Source organism: Ahaetulla prasina, chromosome 1, assembly GCF_028640845.1.
Source record: "Ahaetulla prasina isolate Xishuangbanna chromosome 1, ASM2864084v1, whole genome shotgun sequence".
NCBI classification, from domain to species: Eukaryota; Metazoa; Chordata; class Lepidosauria; order Squamata; family Colubridae; genus Ahaetulla; species Ahaetulla prasina.
Genome location: NC_080539.1, coordinates 208,203,662 through 208,229,603, shown reverse-complemented (window position 1 = coordinate 208,229,603; position 25,942 = coordinate 208,203,662). Strand labels below are relative to the sequence as shown.

General features: G+C 39.6%; 1 long non-coding RNA gene across 3 annotated transcripts in view; it reads right to left on the bottom strand.

Annotated features, from left to right (window-relative positions):
* The window catches only part of LOC131201369 (uncharacterized), a 79,730-nt gene that overhangs the window by 31,765 nt on the left and 22,023 nt on the right, over nucleotides 1-25,942 (bottom strand). Inside the window, exon 3 of one of the 3 annotated variants that reach the window (XR_009155827.1) lies at nucleotides 9,603-9,694. The exons of the other annotated variants lie outside the window; for them this stretch is intronic. This is a non-coding gene — a long non-coding RNA (uncharacterized LOC131201369). The remainder of the gene's footprint in view (nucleotides 1-9,602; nucleotides 9,695-25,942) is intronic. 3 annotated transcript variants of the gene reach the window in all.

Genomic DNA, 25,942 nt, shown 5'->3' with positions numbered 1-25,942 from the left:
TGGTAATCCTTATGATTTATATTGATATCGATTGCTTCCTGGTTGCTTATTTGTACCCTATGATTATCATTAAGTGTTATATCATTAAGTGTTAAATTTGTACCCTATGACTATCATTAAGTGTTGTAAGTGTTGTACCTTGATGGAGCTATCTTTTCTTTTATGTACACTGAGAGCATAGGCACCAAGACAAATTCCTTGTGTGTCCAATCACACTTGGCCAATAAAAATTCCATTCTATTCTATTCTATGTCCTTGATCCCATCTGTCTATGTTATATATTGCCTTCTTTTTCTAAATTTAAATAAATAATCATTCTCTCATCCTTGCTAAACACATGTATTTTCCTAGTCAATCAACTTCTTAAATCACATGTTCCAAACTTCATATGTTCTTCCTGGTACTTGGTATCTCTAATGACTCTTTACTTTTATTTTATAAAAATAATGACTCTTTATTTTTATTTTATTTTATTTTTTAAATAAACTGTTATGGAATGGATTTGTTCAGCAAACAGAGCCACAGACTATGGTTTATAAACTCTTATTGCCTGGTTGCATAACACTCATCAAACCAAAGTCGAACAAGGCTTATTTATCAGCAGTTCAGCATCTAGCAGCGTGGTGGCAGCGATGGAGCTGGCAGTGCTGGTAAGGCCTGGAGACTCAAGGCAGCTGGCAGTGCTGGTAAGGCCTGGAGACTCAAGGCAGCATATTTTTACAAAAGAACAGGCAACAGCAGTGGATCCTTTGTACTGGAAGGGTGCTTGGACACAGGGTATTCGTTATTTTCAAAAGACACAGGGCAACTACGTAAGGTTGCTTAAAGGGCAGTGGTCAGCCTGTGAGCTGTATGTTGTGCACATCTGATCTATAGGAACATTATCCGATTGACTAAATCTTTTTCCAGCCATTCATAGTTTGATTCCCTGCTGCTGCAGATACCCCCCAACTCTCCAGCAATCTTTTTCCCAACCTAGCCAGAGTGATCCAGGATGGCACTAGATTTCTCTCAGCTCTCTAACCTGGGAGAATCATGAACTCTCCCACCTAGTGCTGACTGAAGTCACAGTACAACAAGGAACAGAATGATGTGTTTTTCGCCTTATGAGGAGCTGGCGATCTGGCGTTAGAAGAATGACTCTGTTGCCATGAACAAATCACCAACATGTCAGTTTTAGACTGATGTCTGAGGTAAAAAAATCTGCAGGGGTGAAGGACCTGTTGTGTCTCACTCGCTTTCCCCGCAGCCGGGCCCCTCTTATCTCCTTCCGAACGCTGAGGAATGTCCTGGCATGCCTCCAGGCCCCAGCCCTGGCACCATGCCCAGACAGGCCGAACAAGACGAAGGGCCTGAAGTGCCTCCAGCCCCCAGCCCTGGCTCCATGCCCAGGCAAACAGAGCAACTAGACCCCTCCCCCTCCCCCACAGCATGTGAGCCTGAGGAATGTCAATTACCAACAGCTGGAGCCTGGAGAGATCCTCGCTTCAGGAGAATTGATAGGCTGTGTCAGCAGAAAGAAGGGAGGGGCAGGCCTGGATAAGTGCTGAGTCATGGAGCCACACCCCATGGCCTATGGATCTGCTTTCTGGCATTCTCTGAGTCAGGCAAAGTCTACCTTGAATTGCTGAAGTCACTTCCTGGTCTCCTGCCTGCCTTGAAAACTTTGCTAGGACTTTGGCAGAGCTGCAGAGGCACGCCTGATACGGACTTCCCCGACCCGGCCGTTAGCGGAGGAGTGGGACATGACAGGACCAGTTAAAACAGTAACGTAAAGAAAAGCCATCACCTATTTGCTTAACGTCTGTCCATGTCACAGATATATTTTGTGATATTCCAGAAAAAAGCAAGATGATAAATAGGACCATGTTTGACCCTAGCAGGGTTTATTTGTTAGTCAACAGTTACAAAAGTCTTAATCCCATTTTCTGCTCCTATGTTTATCCTATTTCCCAAAGCCTCAGGCTTATTCCTATTAACCTTTTGACTAAAACGCTCTTGTACTTTTCTTTAGCTTTGAGTCCTGAGTCTTAAATGTTTCTTTCTTTTTCCAGGTTCCTGTTTAATCCATATAAAAATTGCTGATAAATCAAGCTGTTAACACAGTCTTTGCCAAAACTGGTGACTGGTCTTTAAGCATGGCTGCATTCTCTCCAGCCATGTTTCAACTTTCATTTCAAGTTAAATGAACTTGTCCCTGTTTCCTGGACTTTTATCCTACCAGCTTTCTACCACTGTTCTTGGCTGGGTGTCTGCTGGACAAGACAGTTGATAGCTACGTTTAGCTCATCAAATAGTGGCTTCTTTCTCATTACTTTTTTATCCAAAGACAGTTTCTTCTTTCCTTCTGGATGTTCACTGTTGCCTCAGCTTGTCTTCATGGTCTCCTTATGATCCAACTTCTCTTTGCTGTCTTCTTCCTCAAACTGGGGTCTTGTTTCTCTTAACAAAAATCTTGAAACTCAGGGACACACCAGCCCCAGCAGCCTCTCCCACTTCCTCTTGCTTGTGTTGAAGCTTTTTTTTCCCCCTTGGCTGGCTAAGTGAGAAAAAAGTGAAGGGGCAGAAACAGATTCCTGTTAATTGAGGCATGGCTGTGATTGCCTGGAAGACAAAGTCTTGCATGTTCTAAAACAGGTCTTCCATGTCTGCTTCTTAAAAAAATAAAATAAAAACCAGAACAGAACTGAGTTCAGAAGAGCTGCTTTTTGTAGCCTTTTACAGTCATGCTGTTCTACAGATATTCATGGCAAGGAAGAGATTGATTTAAGGACTTACTGATTTAAAGACTTGTCCCATGTTAAAGGTAGTGGATCTGTCTTGCCTAAAAACGTACAAAACTTACTGATGAAACCCTAATCCCACTCAGGAAACCTTTGCAATTATGTTTTTTCACAGCCTTTCAGCCTCCCTTACTGGAGGGAGATGATGATGGAGAAGTTATGGACGGTTGTAATTTTCAGGAATACCTGGTGGAATTGGGCCTTGGAATTGTTTTACAGTTACAGTGGTTCTCCTCCTGCCTGTCTATCTGTCCATCTCACATGTATTATGAGGTCACTCACAGAGTTAAAATAACAAAAAAGTAAGGTAAAGGTAAAGGTTCTCCTCGCACATATGTGCTAGTCATTCCTGACTCTAGGGGGCAGTGCTCATCTCCATTTCAAAACCAAAGAGCCAGCACTGTCCAAAAACATGGTCGCCATGGTCATGTGGCCAGCATAACTAAATGCCGAAGGCGTACAGAGCGCTGTTACCTTCCCACCAAAGTGGACCCTATTTTTCTACTTGCATTTTTTACGTGCTTTCAAACTGCTAGGTTGGCAGAAGTTGGGACAAGTTACGCGGCACTAGGGATTCAAATCGCTGAACTGCCGATCTTTCAATCAACAAGGTCAGTGTCTTAGCTATTGAGCCACCACGTCCCTTCAACAAAAAAAAAGTTCATATCAATAAATAACCAAAAACAAGGGCAAGAAAAAATGTTAAAAACCAGTATAAAAACCAATTAAAACAATGATCCAGGGGTGAAATCTAAAATTTTTCCCTACCAGTTCTATGGGCGTGGCTTGGTGGGTGTGGCAGGGAAAGGGTACTACAAAATCTCCATTCCCACCCCGTTCTGGTGCCATCCAGAGGTGGTATTTGCCAGTTCTCCGAACTACTCAAAATTTCCACTATCAGTTCCCCAGAACCTGCTGGATTTCACCCCTGCAGTGAACCAAATCTGGGTCCAGAACCAAACCTGGGCTTTTTAGCAGAAGATTCTGTGTACTGTTTTCGCCATAAGTACCATAGTGAGACTCCACTCTTTTTAAGCAGTAATACATCAAAGATGGACTAAGGGTACTTAAGGGATCACTGTTCATGCTCTGTGAGATTTATCCATAGGTGTTTTAAATCCTGTAATGATTTCCTAAGAGGAGAAATAAAATAAAATGAAACAAAACGCGAGGAAATAAGGGTTCCTGCAATTTACTAGCATTATCTGATTTCTGAAAAAGTGGTGATGAAAAAAAATTGCTTTGCATAGTGGGTCACAAACAGCATCTTAAACTGAGATAAAAGGGAAGTCTGAAAGAATATCTTTTTTCTTCAAAGAAAAAAGATGTACATGATTTCAGGGAATGAGCATGACAAATGGAGGATATTTTATCTGGCAACTGGAAGGCTTTTATTGAAGTGATGTTTGGGGGGGGGGCGTTATTTTTAGCTTAGGTGTTTTTACCTTCCCTTTCTCCTTTCCACCATAATTAGCAAGCAATTAAAAATAAAGTGTTTCATAACAGAAAATAAGTCTTTTAAAGATGGGAGGGATATCAATGATCCATCAAGCGGAAGATAATTATACCATTTGCACTGAGTAAAATGTGCTAAGTGGACTTTTTTCACTGCACTTGCGACCTTTTAAAAGTCCTCTTCACTGGCAAAGAAGGGAGGAGTGCTAACTATCTGTGATGTCCAAGCTGCTGGTGTGTGCCCATAATTGAATCTTGAATGAGCAAAGAGGGTACTATTTAGAGATGATCTATATCCTTCTTATCCATCTGGTTCTGATCAGATGCACTGTCTCTGGACAGACTGGGAAAAGCTATCCTTAAATCCATCACATTTTACATACAATATTATATGCTAATACGATAGGCTCCAACATTATCTATCATCTGAATGGTACTTCTAGGAGCTACCAGATTTAAACAGTTTGCAAGTTGTTTTCCGATCTGAACTTAAGATACTAACCATTGGGTCTAAGTATGGCCAGAGTTGGACACACACACACACACCAAAAATTTTTTGCAAGACTGTTTGCTTCTGTCCAATTTATCGCTTTCTCGAAAGTCATCAATGGGACATCATTTGAAGGTGATATCTAGCAATATTAGCCTGACTATATTAGCTTGACTAGGTGGCTCAGTGGCTAAGACATTGAGCTTGTCAATCAGAAAGGTTGGCAATTCGGCGGTTCGAATCCCTAGTACAAATCTCCTGCGTGAGCAGGGGGTTGGACTAGATGACCTCCAAGGTATCTTCTAACGTTGTTACTGTTAAATATAATCAGCTACCTGTTTTCTTTAGGAGAGGCTAAACTATGGAATAATTTGCCATTAAATTTGAAATTGCCCTCACTTTTATTAGAAGAGAAGTAAAACATGTTTTATTTCTTTTTTTTTTCTTTAATGAGGCTTTGCAACTATTTAAGTTATTTATGCATTTTATAATTACATGTTTTTAGTAGCAGTACGTAGCAGTGGTAAGCTCACTGGAGCCACAAGAAGTGGGCAGCATATAAATCTGAAAAAGAATAAATAAGGAACTTTTCTTTATTATTTCTAATACCTCATTTTGCTGTATGTGTAAATCCATTTTTAGTGTCCTTCATAAATACAATGAGGTAATTATGAGCTATCAGATATAGAGACATAAGTAAAGGAGGCAAACATTCTTTTGCATATTAAATAACCAAAACAAAGAGATTTTATGTCCAAGGAAAATAAATGATGCATTATTTCCTCCCTATTTTATGCCCTACCTATTCTCACAAAACCAGAAAATCGGTAGATTTTTCCACTGAACGATTCAGTTCTCCTAAATTAATAAGCCAGTAACTGCTCTTGATTTATTCTTCTGCATCAACTCAGCAGTGGTGTTGCATTTCTCATTTACTTTCCTTTTGAGTTGACTGGGTCAAATGAAAATTAAACATACAAGCTCAGATATTAAAGCATTGTTCTTTCCAGCTTTTCTCCCCGCTTCTCCTCCCCCAGAATTATGATTCAGGATATTAAATAGTATACTAATGACATTGGCCTGGATTTCAAAAGTGTTTTCTTTTCCAAACCCTTTGATGCCTTCTGCTGCAGGTCCAGCCATTTGAGTACATTTAGCCATTTAAACCAAGCACTTAGCATGCATTTTTCACCATCTGGTAGTACTTAATTGTTCTGTCTTTATTTACTTGCTATCTGTTTCAAGCTGCCTGGGGTATAAAGAAAAGAGCAGATGAAATTAAAAGGAATTCCTGAACCAAATCCGACAGTATTAAAAACAAAACTGAAAAGAAAAAGAAAATAACTCTAAAATGAACTCTAACTTTGCAAGGAATTAATTATGTGCTAGTCATTCCTGGCCCACAATTAACCTTATCTATAAAAATCCTATTGTTAAAGTTAAAGATAAAGATAAAGGTAAAGGTAAAGGTTCCTCTTGCACATATGTGCTAGTTGTTCCCAACTCTAGCCGGCATGACTAAACGCCAAAGGAACACAGAGTACTGTTATCTTCCCAGCAAAGGTGGTCCCTATTTTTCTACTTGCATTTTTTATGTGCTTTCGAACTGCTAGGTTGGCAGAAGCTGGGACAAGTAATGGGAGCTCACCCTGTTATGCGGCACTAGGGATTCAAACCGCTGAACTGCCGACTTTCGATCAACAAGCTTAACGTCTTAGCCACTGAGCCACCACATCCCTTATCCTATCATTACATGCCATCAAATCTTTCTTGACCCCTGGTGCTTATCTCTGGCTTGATCTGTCCCTGATGAAAATCTGCAACTATTCTTGGATAGTCCATCCAGGATGTACTTTGTTGCTGGTAATCCTTATGATTTATATTGATATCGATTGCTTCCTGGTTGCTTATTTGTACCCTATGATTATCATTAAGTGTTATATCATTAAGTGTTAAATTTGTACCCTATGACTATCATTAAGTGTTGTAAGTGTTGTACCTTGATGGAGCTATCTTTTCTTTTATGTACACTGAGAGCATAGGCACCAAGACAAATTCCTTGTGTTTCCAATCACACTTGGCCAATAAAAATTCCATTCTATTCTATTCTATGTCCTTGATCCCATCTGTCTATGTTATATATTGCCTTCTTTTTCTAAATTTAAATAAATAATCATTCTCTCATCCTTGCTAAACACATGTATTTTCCTAGTCAATCAACTTCTTAAATCACATGTTCCAAACTTCATATGTTCTTCCTGGTACTTGGTATCTCTAATGACTCTTTATTTTTATTTTATAAAAATAATGACTCTTTATTTTTATTTTATTTTATTTTTTGAATAAACTGATTGGTGTTGTTGCAGTTCATTGTGCTTTTATAAACTGCCTCCAAATCCATAATCTGAAGTTATCTATCTCCTTTCTCCCTCTGTTTCTCCAATTACACCAGCCAACTCTGTCTCTGGGGAAACCATTGTTTTAACTACTTGGAACTTTGTTGTCATAGATATATATACGATACTTATCATTCATGACAGGGAGAGTTCTCACACATTCAGTGAAATACAACTAACCCTGATAATTAATTCCATCATTTAGCACATTTATTTTGAGATTCTAGATACAGGTCTTTTGTCATAGTTTTGACCACTAAGTAAGTTATGTATCCTGCGAAACAGCTTGCCAACTGCGGAGACAGTGGCCCCTATTATAATGATCTTCATATTATTAGTTACGATTTCTTTAGTCTCTGTGTAATATTGTTCCAGGAAATTTATTTGAAGACTTAAGGTTTCATTATTAATGTAAATTACGCATCTCCTTGAGACATGTGGAGTTCCTCAGTGAGACTTCGTGAAAAGAATTTATACTTGGACTTTTTGTCTAACTAAGAGCAACTTTTGACGACTGTATTAAGCAAGCCACAGCCAATCATGTTATTTGCTATTTATGATGGTAAACGCTATATACAAGCATACACTGTATACTTAATTTTGAACTCTTTGCTTAATGGATGAGCTGGAATGAATTATTGTGACAAATTTAAAGAAGATTAGCTGATGAACTGTGGCCTGAGCTGAATGAATAATACACTCCAGGAACCTTGGAGGAATTATTCCAGTACCACCTGACTATAGACAAATGACTCAAAGAATAATGATATAGAATATACAGGAAAAAGAGATGCCATTACTCTGTGTCTTTCCTCCTTGTCCCTTCATTCAGTAATCAGAATCTTCTAATATCAAGCCCATACACGTTATAGAAAGCTGAGACCTATAGAGCTAGAGTAATGTAGATGCATGCAAGACTTTTGTTTATAATGTGGGGATTCAGGACATTTTGCACTAGTATAACCTGGTCAACTTTACTACCCTGAGCCAACTGAAAAGCATCACCTTTGTACTATGAAAGGTAACTCTGAAAGTAACTGCCCTAAATGTGCAAAGCTTGTCCTATAATAAAATGAACTCAAAAGGCGGGAGGGCATCAGCAATCAATACACTTGATGCTAGCTGATATTTTTATTTCTATTTTTATTTTCATTTCATTTTATTTCCATTTATTTTTATTTTTAAACCCAGGTTGATTCTGGAATCATACACAAATTTCTAGGTTCTCCTATTGTATTTGTCTCCCAAGAATATAGACCCCAGCAATAATGGGAAAAACTATTGATGGAAGATTTTGGCACTCTGGACCAATTTCTACCTATATATCCTCTCTTCAGCTTATGCTTTCTGGTGAACCAGAAATTCTGCAAGCACCTTTAGCTCATTTTTTACATGTTTCAGAATTATGAGTGGATTAGTTCCATAAATACAATCATATCCATTAGAGCAAAGAAGTAATTATATTTGACTCCCAGAAATGCCAGACTCACAATTTGCAGGGCTTAAGGACCTTTCCTATCTTCTCATAAACTGTTAGTACTTTAACTTCTTCTTTTCCTGAAATCTTCATTATTTCATCTCTGCCTGATGCTTAAGAACTTATCAGTTGTTTCTTGCCCCTTATTTTCTTCCATAAGAAGAAAAGGCACTTTATGCTGGATGTTACTGTTACACTGTTTTATTTTCAATCTGGATCTATAATAAATTTTCAAGTCCTGATTATCTGGAGCCCATAGCCAATTTTAGGCAAATAATTCTGGTATAATAAATTCTTTCTCTATGCATTTTGTTCTTGTTCTACTTCTACTTGTATTGGATTTCAGTGTAGTCTTTACGTTTTCTTTTCATCTATTTTCCTTGATTATATATTTTCCCAGAGTACTCTTACTTTAGTTGTAAAATTTCCTGTGATTTGTCTAATCTTCTTATACATTTATCTCATTTTCATTTCCCCCCTGTGTTTGTTGATATTCTTGACTGACATGTCTTTTCTTGTCCTTTGATGTTAAAAGTCTGCATTCAGATGCTGTATATCCTTCCTATTGCTCAAGGCATTCATCCTCCAGTTTTCCCTGGCTGTTATCTTACAAAAATCACTTAAATCTTTTCCTCTTTGAAAATTTAGGAATATTTTTCTATTTCATTGTTCAAATTGTCTCTTGTCTCTTCCTATGGTTCCTCAGATTTTCTTGTACATAATTTAAGTGTACATGAATCCATACCTTACACTGATCTTACATTCTGACAGTATCTCCTGCAGGCACATCTATACTTTTAATTTTCTGAGTTTAAATTGTGTATTTGACATTAATAGGTGTAGAGCTTGCCTTTACATTGCTTGAAGCAAATGCTAACAATGAACAAAGAGTTCTTTTCACAAAGCACTAATAACCTATTTCCTCCATTATTGTATTTAACCAACCACATCTTTCTTTGTTACTTGTTCCTCTATTCGTTTGATTTAGGCATTCCAATCACCTATTAGCAGCAGCCCATCAGGTCCAGATGTTGCATTTATTATCTCTTGCAAGTTGTCATAGATTTTCTCAAAGTCTTTTCCACATTTGCATCTGCAGTAGAAGATTTAATTTATCTTTGATAAATTAATGTTATGGTTGATGTTATCAATGTTAAAATATTAGGGGCATAACATTAATGTTCTCTAGATATCCAATATAACTAATACCATGATTGTATCATTTACTGAATTATAGCTGAGTACACCCTTAGTTATGTCCTTTTTAAATATCATTGCCATCCCATTTCTATCCATATTGCCTTATTATGAGGGTTGCACAGTCAGCCAGATGTTTAGACTGGATTTGGAATTTTTTTCCACCTATTGTCTCATTTCCAGAGACCTAGGATAGGCAGATACAGTTTAATAATAAGGTATCCTTACAACATAGTCTTATGTATAATAATTTATTTTCTATTTCTTTGTTTTGTGGTCCCACCAATTTTTGCTTGTAGGTAAGTGATATTTCTTGCAAATATTCCAATGTTCATTTTTTGCTACTTTGTTGCCATTGTTTACAATGTCTGTGTGATATTATTATTATTATTTTTGTTGTTATTATTATTATTATTACAGAATATTATAAATATACCAACAAGAAAGGTATTGACAGGTCAATGATGGATTTACTAAATATTATATAAACTTAGACAGAGGAATCTTCATCTTGGACTACGATTGTATTCTACAACATTTAAGTTAATCTAACTACCGTGTTTTCCCGAAAATGAGACCCTGTCTTATATTTTTTTGAATCCTGAAATAAGCACTTGGCCTTATTGCCATGTGCTCAAAAGCCTGATTGGGCTTATTATCAGGGGATGTCTTATTTTGGGGGAAGCAGGGTAGTGCAACCTGCTATTTCAATAGAAATGGTAATAATAGGTGTATTATAGAATCAAACACCTAGCAACTAATACTTCATTAATTAATCACTTAGTTACTGTCTGAACAATTTTTTCATTTCTGCAGAGAAGCAATTTCCAGCACTTTTAGTATAATTCTATGTTTATAGTAAACTTAGCAGCTTCTTGAAACTTAACTTTGTCTTATAATATTTATTTATTTATTTATTTATTTATTTGTCACAACAGTATATATAAGCATAAGCATGAAATAACTATACGATAAATAAGCATAAATATAATCATAAGTATCTAATAACTATATGAAATTGGATACAATCAAAGGAAACATTAGGACAGGACCAGTAGGCACGTTGGTGCTCTTATGCACGCACCTTACAGACCTCTTAGGAATGGGATGAGGTCAATAGTAGATAGCTTTTGGTTAAAGCTTGGGGATTTTGGGAAGAGACCACAGAGTCTGGTAGTGCATTCCAGGCATTAACAACTCTGTTACTGAAGTCATATTTTCTGCAATCAAGATTGAAGCGGTTCACATTAAGCTTAAATCTCGTGTATTGTTGTGATTGAAGCTGAAGTAGTCTTCAACAGGAAGGATGTTGTAGCAGATGACTCTATGAGTTAAACTCAGGTCATGTCAAAAGCGGCAGAGTTCTAAATTTTCTAAACCCAGGATTTCAAGTCTGGTGTCATAAGGTATTTTGTTGTAATGATAATGTTGTATTTTGTTCTCCAGATGAGTGGAGAACTCTTCTTGTAAAATATTTCTGAACACGCTCAATTGTATTAATGTCTGAAATGTTGTATGGGTTCCAGACAGGCGAGCTGTATTCAAGAATTGGTCCAGCAAATGTTTTATATGCTCTGGTTAGTAGCGTAAGGTTTCTGGAGAAGAAGCTACACAAGATTAAGTTTACAACTTTTAAAGCCTTTTTTGCAATGTAGTTGCAGTAAGCTTTGGCACTTAGATCATTTGATATGAAAACTCCAAGGTCTTTAACAGGGTGGGGGTCATCTACAAGGTAATGTCCATCGAGCTTGTATTTAGTGTTCAGATTCTTTTTCCAATGTGTAAGACAGAGCATTTGCTGGTTGAGATTTGAAGTTGCCAAGTTTTTGACCATTCCAACACAAAGTCAAGGCCTTTTTGAAGGGTAGCTGTATTGTTGGTAGTGTTAAATAGTTTAACATCATCAGCGAAGAGAACACAATTCCTTATAATATGGTCACAGAGATCATTAATGTATAATATGAAGAGTGTTGGTCCAGAACGCTGCCTTGGGGAATGCCACTATTGACAGGAACAGGATTTGATAGGGCACTGCCTATTTTGACCACTTGTCTGTTTGACAGGAACACTGTTATCCAATTGTGGAGGGATCCGGAGATGCCATAGGATTTTAGTTTAAGGAGAAGTTTGTCATGTACCACAGAGTCAAAAGCTTTACAGAAGTCTATATAAATTGCTTTGCCCTGATCAAGATTTGTAGTCCATATGTTTTTGCAGTGCAGAAATTGTAAATTACAGGATAATTTTTTTCTGAAATCAAATTGTTTATTAGAGAGTAGGTTGGTTGTTTCTAGGTGGAGGATAATGGATTGGTTGATGATTGATTCCATTACTTTGCAGGTGACGCAGCAGGAGGGGGTCTTTCCGGCCGCCTTGAAAGAGGCGGTGGTGAGGCCTCTCCTCAAGAAGCCTTCCCTGGACCCAGCTGTGTTAGGTAACTATCGTCCGGTCTCCAACCTTCGCTTCGTGGCGAAGGTTGTAGAGAGTGTGGTGGCATGTCAGCTACCCCGGTACCTGGAGGAAACCGTCTATCTAGACCCGTCCCAGTCCGATTTCCGGCCCGGTTACAGCACTGAGACGGCTTTGGTCGCGTTGGTGGATGATCTCTGGAGGGCCAGGGATAGGGGTTATTCCTCTGTCTTGGTCCTATTAGACCTCTCAGCGGCTTTTGATACCATCGACCATGGTATCCTGCTGCACCGGTTGGAGGGATTGGGAGTGGGAGGCACCGTTTATCGGTGGTTCTCCTCCTATCTCTCCGATCGGTCGCAGACGGTGTTGACGGGGGGGCAGAGGTCGGCCCCGAGGCGCCTCATTTGTGGGGTGCCTCAGGGGTCGATCCTCTCACCCCTCTTGTTCAACATCTATATGAAGCCGCTGGGTGAGATCATCAGTGGTTTCGGTGTGAGGTACCAGCTGTACGCTGACGACACTCAGCTGTACTTTTCCACACCGGACCACCCCAGCGAAGCTATTGAGGTGTTGTCCCGGTGTCTGGAAGCCGTACGGGTCTGGATGGGGAGAAACAGGCTCAAGCTCAATCCCTCCAAGACGGAGTGGCTGTGGATGCCGGCATCCCGGTACAGTCAGCTGCAGCCTCGGCTGACTGTTGGGGGGAGTCATTGGCCCCAATAGAGAGGGTACGCAACTTGGGCGTTCTCCTGGATGGACGGCTGTCTTTCAAAGATCATTTGACGGCCGTCTCCAGGAGAGCTTTTCACCAGGTTCACCTGGTTCGCCAGTTGCGCCCCTTTCTAGACCGGGATGCCTTATGCACGGTCAGTCATGCTCTCGTGACATCTCGTCTGGACTACTGCAATGCTCTCTACATGGGGCTCCCCTTGAGGAGCACCCGGAGACTCCAGGTAGTTCAGAATGCGGCTGCGCGGGTGATAGAGGGAGCCCCTCGTGGCTCCCATGTAACACCTCTCCTGCGCAGACTGCACTGGCTGCCTGTGGTTTTCTGGGTGCGCTTCAAGGTTTTGGTAATGATCTTTAAAGCGCTCCATGGCATAGGGACGGGTTACTTACGGGACCGTCTGCTGCCTCCGAATGCCTCCCACCGGCCCGTGCGCTCTCACAGGGAGGGACTCCTCAGGGTGCCGTCAGCTAGGCAGTGCCATCTGGCGACACCCAGGGGAAGGGCCTTTTTTGTGGGGGCTCCCACCCTCTGGAACGAGCTTCCCCCAGGACTTCGTCAACTTCCTGGCCTTCGGACCTTCCGCCGCGAGCTTAAGACACATCTATTTATTTGCGCAGGACTGGACTAGATTTTTAAATTTTAATTGTTTAAATTTTAGATTTGGTTTTAAATTGGGTTTTATTATTTATATGTCTATTTTAAATATTTGGCCTATTTAATAAGTTTTTTAGATTAATGTTTTACTTTGTATATTTATGTTGTTTTTATATGGCTGTACACCGCCCTGAGTCCCTAGGGAGATAGGGCGGTATAAAAATATGAATAAATAAATAAATAAATAAATAAATAAAGAGATTGGTCTGTAATTTTCAACTAGGCAGGGGTCTCCTTTTTTGAAGACAGGGATGACTGTGGCTAGTGACCAAAGTTTGGGAAGGGAGCTGGTCATGAAAGCTTTTTCAAAAATTATGCTTAGGGGTTCTGCTATATTAGTGAAAAGCTTTTTTAAGAAGTATGCACATAGGCCATCAGGTCCAATAGATAGAGATGGTTTCAGTTTGCGAAGGGCCTTTTCAACATTATATTCTGTGAAATCTATTTGTGTTAGGTCATTGTACTCATTGCTGGTACGACTGGGGAATGTTGGGTCATGCATCTGTTGATCTGTTTAATTATGAACTCTGGGAATAATTAACATTTATCAGGCACAAGATGACATAGAAATGTATACTATCCCCCAATATGTATACAGTTAGACTGTTAAGAAGAAAGAAGATACTGTACCCAGCCCAATGTAACAACTAGTAAAAGCAAAATGGTATCTACTATCAGATGAGGAAGAGTGATTTAGTTATTAGCGATTCCAAGCCTGCAAATTAAAAATCAAACTGCTTTATATTCTCATAATAAAAATCATAATAATTGAATAGGCTAGGTGCCTTGTACCATTCCCATAATATATCTCTATTTCTCTGACTCATATATTTCGAATGTTTCTGAAGAGCCTTCCAAGTTAGCTTCTAAGCCATCAGAATTGCTATTACATTTCATATACAAAAGCCCCGGTATGCTTCACTTAGCCTGACTGATCACCAGACTCAAATACCTCACACCAGAAATACTTTCTTCATAGAGGGTCTTATTCTCTGTAGCACTTCCTGCATTACAATACAACTACAGTACATGGTGCTATAAGGTAACTTAGCCACTTTAGGAAATGCCACAAAGGAGAATCAGCAGAATCCTGGGCATTTTTGCTGTGGGGAAAAAAAAATACAATAAAGAATCCACATTGCATTTAGTCTACATTTTCAAAACTGAGTTTAATTTTCCCCTACCCCTGGGGAAAAATGATTTCATTCCAGCTAGCATCCTTCTCACCAGGGATTTTCTGGTAGAGAAAAATCAAAGCCTTCTCCCAATGAAAACAGAATTGCAGAATCTATTCAAATTTATACAATTCTAAATCCATTTTTTTTAAAAAAATGCACAAACTCCAGTGTTTTGAGGTGCCAAGGAACACAGCTTTAATCAGGCCATAACCCTATGCAAGTTTCCAAAGGATAATTTAATCAAATTCATCCACAAACCTCTATAAGCTGAAAATATGCGAAATTAATTCCACTTCTTCAGGTCCATGGAAAATAAGAATGGTACAACAAATGTCTGAGCTCGTCAGCTGTTGAACTGGCTGGCTCTGCTCTCTGAATAACTTTATTTTCCTTGTTTCTGATACATTATTTCAATAGCAATAATGCAAACATAATATCCCTGCAAAGAAAGGAGAATTTACTTTGCAATGGTTCCACTTTTTCCTCAATAGGCAGTTGAAATCAACAATGGTGTGAGAGTGAGAGAAATTGGCTCAGGAGCACTCACTTGTGGGCAGTTGCAAGGTTCATTCTGCATTTTAACATTTATGAAACTATTTGAAGGTAATGAAGGGGATAGTATCATCAACAGGCTGAGCAGGTTCATGATTCATGGATGCTACTGGATGAGCAACTGAGAGCCTTGTGTCTATAATTGATGTCCTTACCACTATTTGGACCACTGCATGGGAATGGTCAACAGAATGGTCCTGCCTTTGGTGACTTATGCTCTGGGCCCTGCATTAATTCTCTTTCAAAACTAGTCCAGAATGGTCAACAGGATGGCCCTGTTGTTGATATCCTGTGCTCTGAGCCCTAAATTAATTTTCAATTAACCCGAGTGCAATTTGAAGTGCTGGTTTTAACCTTCAAAGATCTACATGGATTGGATCCAGAATATTTGCCATTCCATCTTCTTCAATTCTGATCCATCTGACTCCTATATCCCAGGAGAAATTTCTGGTGGTTCCCCATTTCATGAGATGAGAAAGGTGGAAGCTTGAAGATGGTTCAACTCCAGAAATTTAGCCACCCCTAGACACTATTTTTAATAGCTGGTAGAAAGTCAAATTATACCGTATTAGAGAATATGAGTTGATGACACTGATTATTGATTGGTTGTCTTGCATGTATTTATTTATTTTATACCTATATCATGGGCATTTTTATAGATGTTTTTAAATCAAGAATATTGTTTTTGGTGGGTCTAAATATAACTGATAAATGAAGCATTCAAATTTAATGAGAAAACAATTAAAAAGAAGTAACAATGACTAGCAAAGGATTTGACTTTTGTATACATGAGTTTTAATTTGTATAACTTCCTCCTTTTCAAAAATTCTCTATTAGTAAAACAAAACAAAAACAAAAACCTGAATACCATGTTTGCTGGTAATAGGTAAATTAATCCATTAATCCTAAATGGCCCCTGAACATAGATAAATAAAACAATTCTAAAGGGGTTTTTTTTCCTTAATGTTTCTGATGAGAGAATTTTTAATGGGTTTATAAATATTAATACAATAAGCCATGTAAAACTATCTAATTAAAAGATGGGAGAGTTTTTATTAGCAGCTTGTAAAAATTGCTAATAAAAGGTTAATATTATTCAACAGAACTGTGTATCTTCAACTACACAGATGTGCGAGCATTTAAAATTCTATCTTGAAGCAACACTTTTCAAAAATAATCCAGCGGTGAAATCCAAATTTTTTTACTACCGGTTCTGTGGGTCTGGTTTGGTGGGCGTGGCAGGAGAAGGATACTGCAAAATCTCCATTCCCACCCCACTCTGGGGCCAGGCAGAGGTGGTATTTGCCGGTTCTCCAAACTACTCAAAATTTCCACTACCCAGTTCTCCGAACTGCTCAAAGTTTCCGCTACCGGTTCTCCGAACTGCTCAAAGTTTCTGTTGTGTCTTGTCCGCTCTCACAGCAGCCGGGGCCTTCTTATCTGCTCCCGAACACAGAGGAATGTATGCCTCCTGGCCCCAGTCCTGGCTCCATGCCCAAACAAGCTGAAGAGGAGGGGGCACCTCCCAGTCCCAGCCCTGGCTCCATGCCCAAGCAGGCTGCAGAGGAGGGAGCATCCCCCGGCCCCAGCCCTGGCTCCATGCCCAGGCAAACGGAGCAGCTAGACCCCTCCCCCTCCTCCACAGCATGTGAGCCTGAGGAAAGTTTATTTCCAACAGCTGCTGATTGGAGTGACCCTTGCATCAGAAGACTGGATAGGCGGAGGCAACAGAAGGAAGGGAGGGGCAGGCCTTAATGAGTGCTGAGTCATGGAGCCACACCCCATGGCCTATATAAAGGATCTGCTTTCTGGCAGTTTCTGAGTCAGGCAAAGTCAAACTTATCTTGCTGAAGTCACTTTCTGGTCTCCTGCCTGCTCTGAGGACTTTGCTAGGACTTTGGGCAGAGCTGCAGAGGCAAGTCTGATTCGGATTTCCCTGACCCGGCCGTCAGCGGAGGAGTGGGACACGACAGTTTCCTCTACCAGTTCTCCAGAACCTGTCAGAACCTGCTGTATTTCACCCCTGAACTAGTCCCTTCCTTATCTGGAGCAGAAGAATGGATGACAGTCACACTCAGCGATTTGACAGGTTGAATAACTGTGCGGTTAGACACTATTAACCCCTTACTGCATTACAGTTGGCACAAAAAATTTGCATAGCCCTCCCCACCCCAAAAAGAAAATATCACATGTGACAGAATTGAGATTTGAATAGATGTTTTCTGGACATCGCTGCGACTCTTTGCCAGTATAGTAAAACACCAGTCATTAGCTTACTGGACAAGCTATTGACCTGGGCAACATTCTACACCTTTGACAGTTAATATATATGTAGCAATTGAGTCCTCTTAGACTGAAGACTTTATGTTTAAATAGATACGTGTTCATTTGATGCCTATTCTAGCATTCGCCGTACAAAATTATCAGAAGGAAGCTTACATAGGTAGTTTCCTAGTTCTGTCTTTTTCGTTTAATAAAGCTGTAGGCTTTTACACTCAATTTATGTTGTATATGTACCTTCCTTTCAGCTGCTCTACCAAAAAGAGAGCTGTAAAACAAGCTTAATGGAACTAGGATCTCTTCTCCAACACATTGTATTCACTGAAACTCCTGGGAGAAATCAGGTATTTTATAGCTCAACTAACGTTAAAATAATGTTTCTTAGCTGCCTAGTGTCTTACCCAATAATCAGTCAGCTCAGATGTGGTAGCATAAACTTTGAAATATAGGCTCTATGCTTCCCAAGAAGTGGAATCAGCCAAGGTGACTTGGCATCACACAGGAAATTTACGTGTAATTTAATCTGGTTTTATTGCGCTGCAATCTGGTTTTATAGCAATGGGTATTATAAAAACAACATATGCACCTTTTTGTTTTGGAACATACAGACTACTGAAATTCAAATATTGTCCCAAAGTTAGTAAAAGGAAAGCACAGGATTTCCTGTTTTCACCTTCATAAAACTCATAGTTCTCCCCACAGGCAAGACAGAAAAAAACCATCTCCTCCTTTAATGTTCAAGCCATACTACATCTAAGCTTAATACACAGGATATACCTCTGCCTTTTGAGGAATTGAAGAATTATGTGTTGTGGGTAGATAAATATGCAGCCCTCATACCAAAGAACCCTGAGCTATAGGAATAAGGGACATCATGTTCTTCTAACAGGAATCATAACCTAGTTGGACAAATGATTTATTTATTTACTTACTTACTTACTTATTTATTTATTTGTTTGTTTGTTTGTCAAGCATGTATAAGAATTACAGGGGTGAAATCTAAAAATTTCTCCACCGGTTCTTTGGGTGTGACTTAATTGATGGGCATGGCTTGGTGGTCAGGTGACTGGGTGGGCATGGCCAATAACAATAAATAATAAAAATAATAAACAAAGTACACAAAACAATAAGGTACCAAAAACCAACTTTCACACTTTACACACACACAACACAACACAACTGACTCACACACAATGTAAAAACAAGCTGCACTTCTCCCAAAATGGCCCTTGCAACAAGCAGGAACCTCACACAGCCACAAAAAGCTCAAAAACCAACTTTCACACTTTACACACACACAACACAACTCACACACACACACACACACACACAATGTCACATACAGCTTTGTGAGATTTTGTGTGTTTGTGTAGTTAGAGTGAAACGCTACAGAAACACACCAAATCTCAGAAAGCTGCACAAATATTTTATTTTATTTTATTTTATTTTTTAGATAAAAGCAGCTAAATTTAAAACTTCCTTAACTTTAAATTGCTATCTAAAAAAAAACTCCTTAAAAAAACCCCAATTAACTATTTTTAAAGCTCCCCTCCCCAATTGGAGCCAGGCAGATTGAGTTGTTCACTGATGAGATGGATTGCAGGCAGGCAGATTCAGCTGCTAGCTGATGCAATTGATTACAGCAGCCGAAGCAAGGCTTAGCGAGCCCGAAAGAAGCAGCAATTAGGCAAGTGGGGACCGGGCAATTGCATGGGCATGGGCGGGGGCTGTTGTAAGAGGTTGTAAAAAAAAGCTTTTAAAAGGCTCTGACGATCAGGCAACTTCACCTGGGATCACCAGAGGGAAAAAAGCTTTTAAAAGGCTCCTCTGACGATCTCAGCTGAAGTTTCCTGATCGCCAGAGCCTTTAAAAGCTTTTTTTTTACAACCTCTTCAGCCAAAGAGGTTGTTTTAAAAAAGCTTTTAAAGGATCCCAGCTGAGCCGCTCGATCATCAAAGCCTTTTTTTTTACTTTTAAAAGCATTTTTTCGGCCAAAGAAAAAAATGCTTTTAAAAGTAAAAAAAAAAAAACTTCTGATGATTGCATGGCTCAGCTGGGGCAGGGGGCAGGGCTAGGGATTTTTGCTACCGGTTCTCTGAACCACCCACGACCATCGCTACCGGATCGCGTGATCCAGTCCGAATCGGGAGCATTTCACCACTGCTATATTGCAATGGGTTCATGATGTGTTGGAGCTGGTGTAGAAGCCAGCAGAGTTTGGGATATACAATGTATGTGCACATTACACCACTGATGTATGACCTGCATTGACCTTCAGGAGGTTTCTGGTTTCAATTCAAGATGCTGGGTTCAATGAGCTGGAAATTAAAATTTCTAACATTTTTTTTTTTTTAAATGACACTCTGATCCCATTGAAAACAAAAGATGGAACTTATCTACATCATCTCCCAGCACTCCGCTGACCTTGATTTCTGTAAAAAGAATTTTAAAAAGAGCCGAGGTGGCGCAGTGGTTAGAGTGCAGTACTGCAGGCTACGTCAGCTGACTGCTAGCTGCAGTTCGGCAGTTCAAATCTCACCGGCTCAAGGTTGACTCAGCCTTCCATCCTTCCGAGGTGGGTAAAATGAGGACCCAGATTGTTGGGGGCCATATGCTGACTCTGTAAACTGCTTAGAGAGGGCTGTAAAAGTACTATGAAGCGGAATATAAGACTAAGTGCTATTGCTATTAAAAGGGTGCCCAGCCTGATTAAAAGTGCTTATATTGAGATTAATATTAGGAGTACACATCTTGGTATGATCTATACTTGTGTCTGCCTTTAGTCATCTTAAGACACTACTGTCCTCCTACAAGATGAAGCCTTTGTTTCCTTGTGATATAGTTCAACAGCTTTTTTTTTTTTTTTGAAAGACTGAGATCTTAACTTTAAAAGGAAACCTCCAAGGCCTTTGGAGTGGTAGTACTAACAAACAATTGCAATGTGCTGGAGACATTATTTCATCCATCAAGTATGGTACAGCCAGGTAGGCATATTACAAAGGTTTAAGAGTCATTACACAAGCCATTCCATTCGAAAGAAAATAAACTTGCTTGCAGTCAAGAGAAAGGATATCTATGCCTCTTGCATAGATATCAATGCCACATTAATATCAATATCTTTCAAAATATTTGTGTGATTTACCCCCCTGAAGGCAGAATCTTTCACCAGTATTGTCCCTTAGAGATACTGCTGCTGAGCAATTTCACAGCAATCTTATTTGCTTCCTAATACATCAAGACAATTATGTAAAGGGATGGGATCTGTGATTTCTACCGATTATATTAAATATTTGGGACTTATCCCAAAGCATTACTATATATGTGAAAATCAATATGTGGAAATCTTTTTTTTAAAAGGTTGAACTGGATGATAATAGATGTTAATAAAATTCCTTTAAGCCTTTAAGGCAAAGTTCATGTTCATGCTACAAAAATTTACGTTCTTATAGGCATTCGTATATTAAAGGTAAAGGTTCCCCTCGCACATACGTGCTAGTCATTGCCGACTCTAGGGGGCAGTGCTCAGCTCCGTTTCAAAGCCGAAGAGCCAGTGCTGTCCGAAGATGTCTCCGTGGTCATGTGGCCGGCATGACTCTACGCCAAAGGCGCACGGAACGCTGTTACCTTCCCAACAAAGGTGGTCCCTATTTTTTCTACTTGCATTTTTACATGCTTTTGAAACTGCTAGGTTGGCAGAAGCTGGGACAAGTAACGGGAGCTCACCCCATTACAGGGCAGCGCTAGGGATTCGAACTGCTGAGCTGCCGATCTTTCGATCAACAGGCTCAATGTCCTAGTCCCTGAGCCACCGCATCCTTCTATTCGTATATTAATACTGAATAAATATTTTCTTTGGGTTATTAAGTGATTTAGGACATTTATTTAAAACAATAGTTATCCAGGTTTCCCTTAACTAAAGTGAGATTATCTTTTGCAGAAGGTGGTTTTATCTGATCTGAAAAAATACTATTGGGACAATATTTTATCAGCCACCGGTTGGTAAAATGAAAATATTATTCTCAGTAATAGAAAGAATTTTATTTTTTAAGGCAGGGGAGTCAACCTCAAGGCCCATGGGATGTATCCAGCCCATGGGGTGCTTAGATCTAGCCCGCAGGTCCAGCCTGGAAAAAGGAAAGGACCAGCCCATGTGGCTCTGCCAGTGAAAATGGGATTTGGGGGGACCCTCATGCAGCCCTCCCATGCTCCGTTTTCACCAGCAGAGGGCTGCAGGAGGTAGTCACAGCCAAAAATGGGGGTATAGGGGGGCCATATGCGACTCCCCTGGGCTCCATTTTTGGCAGACCAAAACAAACTAAAAAGAAAAGAAAAGGTGAAAAGTTTCCCTTTCTGCATTTGAGCATGCAAGAATGTACAAGAAAGGAGAAAGGGAAAGAGGAAAGAGAAAGAAAAAGAAAAATAAGGAAAGAGGGGAAGAGAGCAAGGAAGAAAATATAAGGAAATAGGGGAAGGAAGGAAGGAGAATGAAGAGGCAAGGAAAAAGAAGAAAAGCAAGGGAGGGAGGGAGGGAGGGAGGGAGGGAGGAAGGAAGGAAGGAAGGAAGGAAGGAAGGAAGGAAGGAAGGAAGGAAGGAAGGAAGGAAGGAAGGAAGGAAGGTTATAATGAGAGTGAAGGAGGGTCTCAGGGAAGTCCTACCGTAGCACTGGCCACCACAGGTGCCGCCAACATGAGTGACATTGAGCTGGCCATGCCCACCTTGGCCATGCTTACCCACCCCACCCCTCCAAGGTCAAACACAACCCTGATGCAGCCTTCGATGAAATTGAGTTTGACACTGCTGCTTTAAGGACTAAGATGGAAACTGCAAGTGATTAGAACAACAAATAGCAGAAAATTTGTTAATTTCTAGGAGCGGGAAATCTTTGTGCCATATTGGGACATAAATTCAGCTTTTATAATCATGAATATCTAGCTCCTTGGAAAATAATCTATTTTGAAAATTGTTGATGGATTATTTTACTGGACAGCTTTGGCAGAAGCTGAGATCATGACTTTAAATCAGCCACTATGTAATAATTGTTTAAAGGATTTTTCTTGACTTCAAATTGAATTTGCTCTTCCCAATTCGAAACAATGGAGCTATTTTCTGGTTAAGCCTGTTCTAATGGATTATCACAGACCAGATGCTTTAACTGCCTCAAAGGCACCTTTACTCTCTTGCTTGATGGAATCCATTACAAAAATAAAATCTGTAACATATTTCTACCTAAATCTCAATATTTTTTTAATGGACATATGTGAGATATTTCAAACACAAACTAAATAACTAGAATTTCTGATAAAGCCAAAGCAATGGCTTCAGGTATTTAACAATGTTTAAAGGTATTTATAGTTTTGAGATTAAGGTTGGTTGATTCAACAAAAAATGTATTTAGGATATATCAGACTCCACAAATGATGTATTTGAAAGGATGAATGGATGTAAAGTTTTTTTTATGCTGGAAATCTAAGAAATATGAAGACTCACTGTCCCATATGATATGATCATATGATCATTTAGTATCTTTTGGGGATAGTGTATTAATGTCTTGTGTCGAGGAACAGTTGTTGGAAATGTTGTGATCAGTTTTGGAGAAGGTAATATTTTCTTCTGATCAAAGAATGCAGCAATAGGTATTACTATGGCAGGGATTCTGTGGATAATGTATTGTTGATATTATAGTAGTAAATTCATTGGTAAACCAGTGACTAATGGCTAATGATGAGTATAAAAAGTAAAACACTCCTCCTCCTCCTCCTTTAAAAAAAACTTTTGTTACAAAAACTAAAAATATCAAATAATACAAAGACTATTTTGAGCTGAATTCAACTCCAGAGATTTCATGACTATAACGTTTTCTTGAGAATGTTAGGAAGGGTGTTGCCTTTGTCTTCATGCAGGATCATTTTTTGACAGCCTTGGGATTTTTGGATGGTTTTCTATGGAAATATAAAACATGTGCTTCCATCCACTCACCTCATCCACTCACCAACAACATCACTTCCATCCACTCACCAACAGCATTTTTGCATATTTTCATTCATGCTAAGCAAAATAAGCAATAACTGGTTTATCAGGCAGCTGGCTCACTAATGCATAGTAAATGGCTTCTGTTTTTTTTTTTTAAATAGAGTGAGTCTTGCTCCATCCCCCCACCCCCCTCCCAAAAAAATCTGGCACTAACTTAAGAGTTGGGCAATATGGCAAAAAACTTATGCTTCAAAGCATGTTTATGAATTGTTTTGTTTTATTTTCGGTCTGAAACAAAAAAAATTGGATATGACCTAAATAATGAACAGGAAGGGTTGCTAATGGCTTTTTTCTCAGACCTCATGGCCAGCCACTTTTTCTACCAATTGCATGAGATTAACTGTGCTATTATGAACCTTTTTTTAATGAGTAAACATAATATTTGACCTGAGTATGACCTGAGTATAACTCATAAAATCATCTGCTACAATGTCCTTCCTGTCGAAGACTACTTCAGCTTCAACCACAACAATACACAAGCACACAATAGATTTAAACTTAAAGTGAACAGCTCCAACCTTGACTGCAGAAAATATGACTTCAGTAACAGAGTTGTTAATGCCTGGAATGCACTACCTGACTCTGTGGTCTCATTCCAAAATCCCCAAAGCTTTAACCAAAGACTATCTACTGTTGACCTCACCCCATTTCTAAGAGGTCTGTAAGGGGCGAGCATAAGAGCACCAACGTGCCTACCGTTCCTGTCCTAATGTTCCCTTTGGTTGTATCCAATTCATATGGGTATTTCATGCTTATACTTATATATATTGTTGTGATTGACAAATAAATAAATAAAAATAAATATTATAGAAACAAAAAGCAAGCTAAGGAATAGACATGGGGGGAGGGGTTGTCTGCAAGGGCAATGAGTAAAAATAGGTAATTTTTTTTTAATTTGCATTTATATCCCGCCCTTCTCTGAAGACTCAGGGCGGCTTACACTATGTCAAGCAATAGTCTTAATCCATTTGTATATTATATACAAAGTCAACTTATTGCCCCCAACAATCTGGGTCCTCATTTTACCGACCTTATAAAGGATGGAAGGCTGAGTCATCCTTGGGCCTGAACTTGAACCTGCAGTAATTGCAAGCAGCTGCTGTTAATAACAGACTGTCTTAGCAATCTGAGCCACTCAAGGATCCTTTTATTTTGGCCCATAAGGATCACCTGCAGTTTCTAAATTAAATTAGGGCCAGGCAAATTAGTGCATTTGAAGCTCTTATAGCGCTCTTGGTCTGGATAATGAGGGTGGGAAGCTAAATTCTGGCATAGAGCAATGGTAGTGTAGTGGTTAGAATGCAGTACTGCAGGATCAACTCACAGCTCACTCGGGAGTTTGATTCTGAGCAGCTCAAGGTTCAATCCGCCTTCCATCCTTCTGAGGTCAGTAAAATAAAGAGGCCGATTGTTGGGGGCAATAGGCTGACTCTGTAAACCATTTAAAGAGGGCTGTGAAGCACTTCATTAAATGTCTCCAAATGTGGATCTACAGACGCTCTGCAGATCTGAGCATTAAAAGCCTCTCAATTCTTCTGCAACTCAGATGAATATGTGAACCCGAACACAATTCAAAAGCTGCATTCTCCCCTTCAAGCCCTCATATCAGCCCCCCCAAATCCCCAATATAATTAATTCTTCTTTTTCCTTGTCTTTCCTTTTTCCTTCCCTGAGAATCAAAAATGTCCAGGGAAGTGGCCAAAGGAGACAAAGACCAGGGAAGTTGCTCCTGCTTTTCCAATACTATATCCTCATGATGAATCTGGGATTTGAGACATGTTTATCCTAATGGCTACTGCAATTGCAATAATAAAAAGTAAAAAATATAGAAGAACATTCACCCAACTCCATATCTACCCCCTTGCTTTCTTCTGTACTGTTTAATTCCAGATATACAATAGTGACCAATATACCAAGACCAATATGACCAATATACCAAGGGATGCAGTGGCTCAGTGGCTAAGATGCTGAGTTTGTTGATCGAAAGGTTGGCAGTTCAGCAGTTCGAATCCCTAGTGCTGCATAATGGGGCTCCTGTTACTTGTCCCAGCTTCTGCCAACCTAGCAGTTCGAAAGCACATAAAAATGCAAGTAGAAAAATAGGGGCCACCTTTGGTGGGAATGTAACAGCGTTCCGTGCACCTTTGGCATTTAGTCATGCCAGCCACATGACCACGGAGACATCGTCGGACAGCGCCGGCTCTTCTGCTTTGAAACGGAGATGAGCACCGCCCCATAGAGTCAGGAACGCATAGCACATATGTGCAAGGGGAATCTTTACCTTTACTATACAATAGGGAAATTATC